General features: G+C 45.5%; 1 pseudogene; it reads left to right on the forward strand.

The window, feature by feature from the left end:
* Nucleotides 1-723: 723 nt before the first annotated feature.
* Nucleotides 724-7,636, forward strand: LOC118011209 (annotated as a pseudogene).
* Nucleotides 7,637-10,329: the final 2,693 nt, after the last annotated feature.

Below are 10,329 nucleotides of genomic sequence, written 5' to 3' on the forward strand. Positions count from 1 at the left end.
GGAAGCTCTGGGGTGGGATGCGCGTCCAGATTCATGGGGATGGGTGGCCGGGTTCAGGTCCTTTGTGCTATGAGACAGATAGATGCTGCCTTTCCCACAGGCCGTTGGCTAGGGCTCAGTGTCACCTCTAGAGGCCACGCTCAGGCCCTTGTCCTGTGGCTCTGTTCATCTCCAAGTCAGCGATGACACATCCAATTCTTCTCGGGCTTCCTTACCACCTCGGCCTGGGCGCTCCCGCTCATCCCACTATAAAGGTCAAATGATTAGCAACCTTAGTTCCGTCTGCAGAGTCCTTTCTGTCCTGTCACGTCATGATGGGAGAACACCAGAGGGCAAAGAGCATGGAGAACATCTTGGAATTCTTCCAAGCCAGAGAAAGAAGTTAGGCGGCTGGAGTCGGAGCCGTGGGTTTGGGGCCGCTTCCTCATGCAGAGCCCTTGCGTCTTCGGGACCTGCATGGGTTGATCTTGCACACACCGCTTCCATTTGAAAAGGGGTGCCTGTGTGCACCCCCCCGGCTGTGACTTGGTGGGTCGGAAAGCACCCACGTTAGGACGGACGGCTCAGGCGGCACGGGGACTCGGTGTCCCCTGGTCAAGCATTCAATCCTGCTAAGGCCCAGTAGTAAGCCCACTGTTGTTCCAAAGGACAGAATGACGTTTCGTGGGTCCAGGACACTAGTGCCCGTACGGAGCCGGGGTCCTGTGCCGGGGTCCTGCAATCATGGACAAATCTGAATATTTCTCGTCCCCAGTGGACAGTCACACTAGTAAAGGGTTGCAGGCCCCTTTGGGTACGCATGGGAGAAAGATAATAACGGAAACGTTTTTAGAAGCTTCCTTCCTTGAGAAGCGTCCCCTTCATACACGAGGTTTTGGATCTTTAACCAAGTCAAGTGTGGGGTTTGATTAATTCAGGGACCCTTGGTCAGAAGGGGAGTAAGCAGGTGTATGTGTGAATGCAAGAGATACTCCCACGTCCACTTACTACGGTCAATGGAAACTACACCAGGCTAATCGACTCAGGACTGCTAATGGCCATGAGAGAAAGTTTGGGAGAGAAAGTTGGGAGAGAAAGAGAGAGAAAGTTTGAGTCACCCCATCAGGAAAAGGAGCATCCCCAGAAAAAGTGCCTGTAAGGGTAAGAGAAGGTGGAATGTGGAAGAAGTAATCACATAATTATATGCAGAAAAAAAGGACTGTAATAATATGAGTATTTACTTCTTTATTTTCATAGGAATTTACTCACATATATATTAAGCAAATAATTTTGGTTTTGACACCCTCTCATCCCCTTATCTTATAACACAAGATGTGTTATTAGTTAACCTTTTTTCAGTATTTAAGGTACAAGATATTAAATTGGGGGGGTGAACAGGTAGCGGAAGAATGAACAAGACAAGAAAATATAGGACTTAATGCCCTCTTATTTAGGGAAGGGTTAGGAATGTCTCAGTTGTAGGTGGGAGAGATTTGTGTCAGGTTAGGCAGAAGTATGACTTTGTCATTGTCTGTAGAGATCAAGCATGGTTTAAGGAGATGGGCATGTGTACCAAGGTGACAAGGGTATCACTTGTAATGTGTCAATTTGGCTAGGCCAAATTACATCACCCGCAATCCCCTTTCCGATATGTATGTGGTTAGAGTGTGCCACAGGCAGATTCTTTGAAAATTGGGGATGGTATATGAGGGGAAGCAGCAACCACTTTGTAACTCCCATGCGCTGCTGCTACTTGGCTGATTCACCTTACTGGGGTGAAGTAGGAGCTGGCCCTGCAATTTCTCTTCTTTCCCCTGGTTCCTCCTTCAGCTGCTCTATCTTCTGGGCCAGGTGTGTGCACTTAGCTCCATGCAGAGGGACCTCCTGGCTTCGGCAGGTTAACATCATCCCCAAAGTCAGAGGCAACAAGGATGAGTATGTACTTCAATCTGTCCTTATGTGTTCCAGATCATGTTTGTGGGTTCTGGCCTGTTTGTTACCTCCCTACCCTTAGTTTAGGTGACAACAACCTTATAGAGCCTGCTTAACTGCTTTCCACAGTTGTGTAAGGCCAATTTTCTTTAACAAATCTATCTATCTATCTATCTATCTATCTATCTATCTATCTATCCATCTATCCATCCACCCATCCATCCATCCATCCATATATCCATTCATCTATCCCCCCTACTCTTTCTGCAGCTGGCTGAATGCTAAGGGAGGGAGATGACCAAACCTTTATTAATCCCATTATACCACCTGCTTCTAGACTTGTGAGGTTTCCCTCTGTGCTGATATCTTAAACATTGCCCTGTTTTGAAATCCATCTTTTAAAATCACTCTGCTGTTGGGGCGCCTGGGTGGCTCAGTTGTTAAGCGTCTGCCTTCAGCTCAGGTCATGATCTCAGGGTCCTGGGATCGAGCCCCGCATCGGGCTCCCTGCTCAGCGGAAAGCCTGCTTCTCCCTCTCCCACTCCCCCTGCTTATGTTACCTCTCTTGCTGTGTCTCTCCCTGTCAAAAAAATAAATAAAATCTTTAAAAAAATAATAATAAAATAAAATCACTCTGCTGTTAAGTTCAACATTTTGAGACCAAACGTGAACAAATACCATTGATGACAATGAGGGATGTTTTGAAGTCAAAATTCTTATGATCTCTTCTGAATTTTTTAGAAGAAAATGGTACAATTTATTTTTCCATGAAGGAATGACAAATCATAAGAAAGATATAACTAGAAATTTCTCCAGCATTAATGAACTTGTGAAAAACCAATAAGATGTATTATTTTTATATATGCATAGTCAAAGTTTCTTTTTATGTAAAATACCGGCAAAGTAATGAGAACATAACACTGCCAAATATAGATTTGTGTATAAGCGTGAAAGGAAAACCTCACAATATCTTGTTTTTCTTTTGGTGTTTCTTAAAATTACTTATTTATTTATTTTAAATTAAAAAAATTGTACACACTTGGGTTTTACAACACAATGATGTATACACGTATACATAGTGAAATGGCTATTACAGTCAAGCTAATTAACATCTCCATCTCCTCGCATAATTACTTTGGGGGGGTGAGAGCACCGAAAATCTACTCTCTCAGCAAATTGCCAGGACTTGATAGGGTATTAACTGTCGCCACCACGCTGCACATCAGAATCTCTAGACTGATTCATCCCATGTAACCACAACCGTATCCTTTGACCAACAGCGCCCTCTTTCGGTGTTTTTAAAGCATAGAATGTGCGAGTCAACCCGCACATGGTCTTCCCTTCCTACCTGCCTGACCGGTTCCAACATCATACCTGGAGACAATGTCCTTAAGGGACTGCTTGAGCCAGTTCTAAGTAGCAGCCAAGTTCATTATATATATATATACACACACACATACCCGTATATGTAATATACATACATTAAAATCTCCCATTAGTTCTGCTTTTCGGGTTGAAGGCTGACTGATACAGATTGTGAGAGTGGTTCCAAAGGAACAGAATCTTAACAGTGTGTTCTCTGAATTTGTACTGGGTTTCCTGGACTACATCTCCAATTAGACTGGAAGGCTTTAATACCCTGTTTCCAATGGTAAAGTGGGCACTGTTAGTCCACAGCAGCAAGTGGCAAAAGCGGTAGTCAAAAGTTCACCTTTAGTTACCTATGATTAAGTGCCTATAAAAGACAAGTCTCTTTTTCCAAAGAAGACATCCAAATGGCCAACAGACACATGAAAAAGTGCTCAACATCGCTCGGCATCAGGGAAATCCAAATCAAAACCTCCATGAGATACCACCTCACACCAGTTAGAATGGCTAAAATTAACAAGTCAGGAAACAACAGATGTTGGCAGGGATGTGGAGAAAGGGGAACCCTCCTACACTGTGGGTGGGAATGCAAGCTGGTGCAGCCACTCTGGAAAACTGTATGGAGGTTCCTCAAAAAGTTGAAAATAGAGCTACCATATGATCCAGCAATTGCACTACTGGGTATTTACCCCAAAGATACAAAAGTAGGGATCCGAAGGGGTACGTGCACCCCGATGTTTATAGCAGCAATGTCCACAATAGCCAAACTGTGGAAAGAGCCAAGATGTCCATCGACAGATGAATGGATAAAGAAGATGTGGTATATATATATACAATGGAATATTATGCAGCCATCAAAAGGAATGAGATCTTGCCATTTGCAACGACGTGGATGGAACTGGAGGGTGTTATGCTGAGTGAAATAAGTCAAACAGAGAAAGACATGTATCATATGATCTCACTGATATGAGGAATTCTTAATCGCAGGAAACAAACTGGGTGTTGTTGGAGTGGGGGGTGGGGTGGGAGGGATGGGGTGACTGGGTGATAGACACTGGGGAGGGTATGTGCTCTGGTAAGCGCTGTGAATTGTGCAAGACTGTTGAATCTCAGATCTGTACCTCTGAAACAAATAATGCAATATATGTTAAGAAAAAAAAAAAGAAGAAGAAGAAGGTAGCGGGAGGGGAAGAATGAAGCGGGGGAAATCGGAGGGGTAGACAAACCATGAGAGACGATGGACTCTGAAAAACAAACTGGGGGTTCTAGATGGGAGGGGGGTGGGAGGATGGGTTAGCCTGGTGGTGGGTATTGAGGAGGGCACGTTCTGCATGGAGCACTGGGTGTTATGCACAAACAATGAATCATGGAACACTTCATCTAAAACTAATGATGTAATGTATGGGGATTAACATAAGAATAAAAAAAAAAGACAAGTCTCTGGGTCACCAAGTATATGATATGTTAGAATATTTTCATCAAAATAAGGAAGATTATGAAGGAAAAAAATAGGAGTATTATGGAGTTGATTTGTTGTTTCTAAATGAGCTTCAGAACTTGAGGAGAGAAAAGACTGAGCTCGGAACCTTACAGTCCCAGATCAAGGTCCAAATGAAGGACCTGAAAAGTCCTGATACAGGCCTTAAAGAAATCATTCTCTTGTAGCCATGGGTGCAATATTTGGGGATTCCAGTTCCAAAGTTTAATCTTCGAGTGGCTGAATTACAGCACAAATTAAATTCACAACCTCACCAGGGCTCTTCTGTTAATATTAGGGCACTGATTGGGAGAAACAGGATACTGGAAATTGGAATGGGAATATATGGGTGCATGTCAATGAGTCCAGGTCCCCGAACCTCTAAATTATGTGTCTTTGCCAGCAGAAGCAGCCCTTCCACTCCTACCTGAAGAGGTTATTTCCCCTTTGCCTGAAGAACCTCTAAGGGTCTCACCTGAGATGGTGGCCTGGCAGGGCCCTGTTTATCCTCCTCTGTAGCTCCTACCATCACCTCTCACTGCTCCTTAACCTGTACCTAGACTCGAGGGCCCACAGGCCAAGACAGTGAGTGAAAAACTGAGACCCATGGCAAGATGTGATATTCACCAAAACAACAGCACGTCTTTTCCAATAGATATACAGTAGCCTGGGGTAAATGTGTGAGAATGGTTCTAAAGGTTGGGGTAAGGAGGTGGAAGCAGTATAATGTTGGATCCTGTTCATGTACAAGTTCTTGTGTGGACACATGCGTCTATGTCTCTTGAGTATGTACCTAGAAGTGAAATTGCTGGGTCATTTGGTAACTTTGTGTGTAGTTTTTTCTTTTAAAGATTTTTTATTTATTTTTTGACAGAAAGAGAGACAGGGAGAGAGGGAACACAAGCAGGGGGAGTGGGAGAGGGAGAAACAGGCTTCCCGCGGAGCAGGGAGCCCAATGCGGGGCTCGATCCCAGGACCCTGGGATCATGACCTGAGCCGAAGGCAGACGCTTAACGACTGAGCCACCCAGGCGCCCCTATGTGTAGTTTTTTGATGACATGCCACCCTGTTGTGCCAGGATGCCCCATCATTTTGCATTCCCACCAGCAATGTGGGAGGGTTCCAGTCTCCTCAGGACACTTGTTAAACACCTGTTAACAGCTATCCCCGTGGGTGTGACGTGATAGCTCATTGTGGTTTTCATTCCCAGCTCCCTCCTCCTGACTGATATGTTGAGGCTCTATTCCCGTGTTTAAGACTGTAAACATGAGGTCCCCCTCGCCTTGCTGGGTGTCAGCCAGGGGCCACTGTCAGGTCCTAGGTCCTCCTGCACACCTTCCCACGTGGACCCCTACACCTTCAAAGCGGCAACGCGTGGCAAATCCTTCTTGACTTCCTCTTCTCCCTGATCGAGATAGCTGCCTGCCTTTAAAGGACTCACCTGCGTGCGTCAGGCCCAGCCGCAGGACATCTCAGGGACAGTGGAAATAGAGAGCTTCTGCCAGCTGCAAAAGCCCATCACAGGAGGTCACCGCCGGGGTGGGAGGAGGCTGCGGGGCCGTGGCAGCAGCGGGGACCAGGACGCGAGGGCGCTGGAGGACCAGGTCACGGAGCTGGGGTGCGGTAGGACGGCGGCGGTGGGACGCCTTCCCGGAGGACCAGGACCGGGCAGACCCCGAGCCCTGGCTCCCAGTGGCGGGGGCGATGGCCACGCTGCAGCTGCCGGGCGGGGACGTGCGGGGAGGGGGGGGTCCGGGGGCGCGGGCGAGCTGAGAGCCTTCAGGGCGCCCCCCCCCCCACCATCCGGGGCCGAGGTGAGTCAGCGAGGGCAGCTGCGGGGTCTGGCGACGGCCCCGTAGGTTTCTGTCGGGTCCCGCAGGTGTCTGTCCTGGCACCATCCAGTCGTTCCTCAAGGAGTCTCCAGGCAGTCGAGCAATCCCTTCCAAACAACTGTGTCAAGAGTGAAACAGTATGTTCCATTAATACCCTAACAATTTCATTGTAATACTTTTTACTGCTATGACAATTTTATATAAATTTTGCTATACTTAAAATAGGCTTTGAAAATGGAAAAGTGTACAAAATTCCAGATAAAATGATTAAGGGATGCAATTTAATAAGGTGACCCAAGAGACTGCCGCAGAGACCCGCGTAATGCAGCTTTGAAGATGGGGTGCGTTCACGCCCAATATCCCGACTCCTTCGGCCGCTAGGGAGGGGCCGAGTTCTCCCAAACCAAACATCGGTGGGGGAAGCGGCATTTTGTATGGGAAATTAGGACAACTGCTGGACTTGTGCTTATGCTGCTGGACTTGTGCTTATGCTAGACAAGGATCACTACTTAGCCTCAGGCTTTTACCGCGTCTTCAAAAGGATGGGAGAGTTAGAACAGCAAGAACGTCCTGAGTGCGATGTTCTCTCTCTAGGGACCCAGACTGCCGGGCGCAGTTTCTCCGGCACTGCAGACAAGCTGAAGACACTTGGCAAGCCACCGAGCATAGTATGGGGCTGGCCTTGACCCAGGATGTGTATCAGAAGCTGAGTGAATGCAGACACTTTCTGTACTGATGATGATTATCTCTGGGACAGGATTCTTCAATATTTGACAGGACCCTGGCTGCCAACATTCTGGAAAGTGCGGTTCCTCAAGTTCCTAGCATTTTTCATGCTGGAGACTGGTATGCAGCACAAGAAAACCGGTAGGCCATCTGCCCAGAATGCCCAAATTGAGTCCCTCTTAAATAATAACAAAGGGCACATGTTTCCAGAAACTCTATCAGTGAGAAGTTCATTATGGCAGCCATTTCTCCACCCAGGAAACAGGGGTGGGGGGATATTAGGGACCATGAGCTCTGTAAAAGCTATAGAAGAGCACAGTGAAAAATCACAATTACAAAAGCAAAAATGACAGTCTTCTATCAGATGTTAGTCCAATCAGGATATATAATTGAATAAGAGGTTTGGGGAACTGGTTTCTGCTTTAATACAAAAAAGAAAAGGTTTTAGAAAAGGCATCCAAATATAAGTAAACTTTTCCAGTTATATCTGATTAAGATTTAAAACTTAGGTGTTCAGGGAAACAAGCCATAAGTGACTCTTAATGACAGAGAACAAACTGAGGGTTGATGGAGGGAGGTGAGTGGGGGATGGGCTAGATGAGGGATGGGCATTAAGGAGGGCACTTGTTGTGATGAGCACTGGGTGTTGTATGTAAGTGATGAATCGCTGAATTCTACTCCAGAAACTAATATTGCTCTGTATGTTAACTACCTAAAATTTAAATTTAAAAAATGATAAAAGGAAATACAATGAAAAAAATAAAACTTAGGTTTTCATTTGAGGGGTTGTATTTTATTTTGTTTTTTAAAGACTTTATTTATTTGAGGGGGGTGGGGGCAGAGGGAGAGGGAGAAGCAGAGACCTCACTGAGCAGGGAGACCAATGTGGGCCTCGATCCCAGGACCCTGAGATTATGACCTGAGCTGAAGGCAGACGCTTAACCAACAGCCACCCAGGCACCCCAGAGGGTGCAATATTTTAAAGTTTAACTCCTAGCTGCTAAAGGTAATCATCGATGATGAGGGAAGGGGAAACCTTATTAAATTGCATCCCTTAATCATTTTATCTGGAATTTTGTACACTTTTCCATTTTCAAAGCCTATTTTAAGTATAGCAAAATTTATATAAAATTGTCATAGCAGTAAAAAGTATTACAATGAAATTGTTAGGGTATTAATGGAACATACTGTTTCACTCTTGACACAGTTGTTTGGAAGGGATTGCTTGACTGCTTTCAGAATTCAACAAATATGTTTTTAAACTCCCTGTCAGAGCGAGCTTTTTCCAGTATTATAGATTCCTGTACCATTGTGTTAAGATTTGCCTGTGCTTTGGGACCTTCATAAAACATACTCTCATTTGGAAAATATTTGATTGATAATGAAGTTTAAACATTGTTTTCACCTCACTGTAGAAATACCATTTTGTTTTTCTTTTAATGCTATCAAAATAAAACACTCACTTTTTCAGTAAAAACATCCCACCACAGCAGTATTCATACTAGTGTTTGAATAACCAGAAGCCTGGAATATGGTGGCGGGGGGGGGGGGGGGCATAATTAGAATCCTGCCTCCTACAAAGGCCAAAGGACAGCTGCTACACTACAGTCCCACCTGGGACAGCTCTGAAGGACACTGGTGAAGGGTAAACCTCCCAGAGGGAAAATTTTGAGCAGTGCGCCTGCTTGTTCACTCTGCCTGGAGGAGAGATGGCCAGAAGTATGAGTGTATAACCATGCATGGGCCGTGTCTGAGTCATTAGCTGAATGGTCAGGGACTTTGAAAATACATGATTGAAAGTTTGTGACAAGGAGGCCTAGGGAAGAGGTATATGGATACACCCATCCGAACAGACATACGATATGAAGTGTGTCCCATGGGTGATCAGCAAAGAATAAGCTTACCAGCGCAGAAGTTTAATAATCTGCTGGCTAGGGGACCCATTATGCAAATACCCATCAGGCCCTTCCTCAGCCGTCATGTCAGAACCCAGCGGCGCCCGGAACTAAGTGGCCAAGTGGCAGGGATGGAGGTTATACTCAGCAACATGGGCCTCCACTCACCAAGGCTGATCTCACTACAGCCGTTGCTGAGTGCCCAGTCTGCCAGAAGCAGAGGCCAACATGGAGCCCCTGATACGGAAGTCTCCAGAGTGATCAGATGACTACCAGGTGGCAGGGGGTTCATGGTGGAACACTTCTATTAAGGGAGGAGACGTGCTTTGTTCTTACTCAGATAGACACTTACCTCTGGATATGGATTTTCCTTCCCACATTTAGTGTTTTTGAGAAACCAATATTTGTAGATTTGAAAACTGCCTTATTCACCATCACAGTATTCTAAAGAGCATCGTTTCTAAACAAGGAACCCATTTCATAGGAAATGAGTGCAGCAATTGAGCAATATTCATGTAATTCACTAGTCTTAGGTTTCTCCTCATCCTGAAGTGGAATGACTTTTGGAAGACCTCACTTGTTTCTAGCTAAGTGGCAGTAACTTGAGGATCTGGGACAACAGCCTCTAAGAGATGGTCATGATCTATCTAAGCATTTATATTCATAGGTATAAGGTGCTGTTCCTCTTATCACATGGATTTATGGATCCTGCAATCAAGGTATGGAAATGGGAGCGCCTCTCCTCACTATTACCCCAGCAAGACAATAGAAAATTTTTGCTTCCTGTCCCCACAACAAGAGCTCTAGCTCTTCTGGACTAGAGGTCTTCGTTCTAAAGAAAGACATGCTTTCACCGGGGGATAAAACAATGACTCCATTGAATGGGAAGTTGAGACTTCCAGCTGGCCACTTTGGACTCCCCAGACCTCTCAATCAACAGGCAAAGAAGGGCTGTACTGTACTAGCTGGGGTGACTGAACCTGACTCTCAAAGGAAATTGAGTTCCTACTACAAAAGAGCTATGGAGGAGTAGGTCGGATACGTTTAGAAAGCTTCTTGATACTCCTGTGTTTCGTGATTAAAATTAATGGACAGCATATGTATATCACATCATCACGAC

This window comes from Mirounga leonina, unplaced genomic scaffold (assembly GCF_011800145.1).
Source record: "Mirounga leonina isolate KUSES-001 unplaced genomic scaffold, KU_Mleo_1.0 Mir_101664, whole genome shotgun sequence".
Taxonomy (NCBI): Eukaryota; Metazoa; Chordata; class Mammalia; order Carnivora; family Phocidae; genus Mirounga; species Mirounga leonina.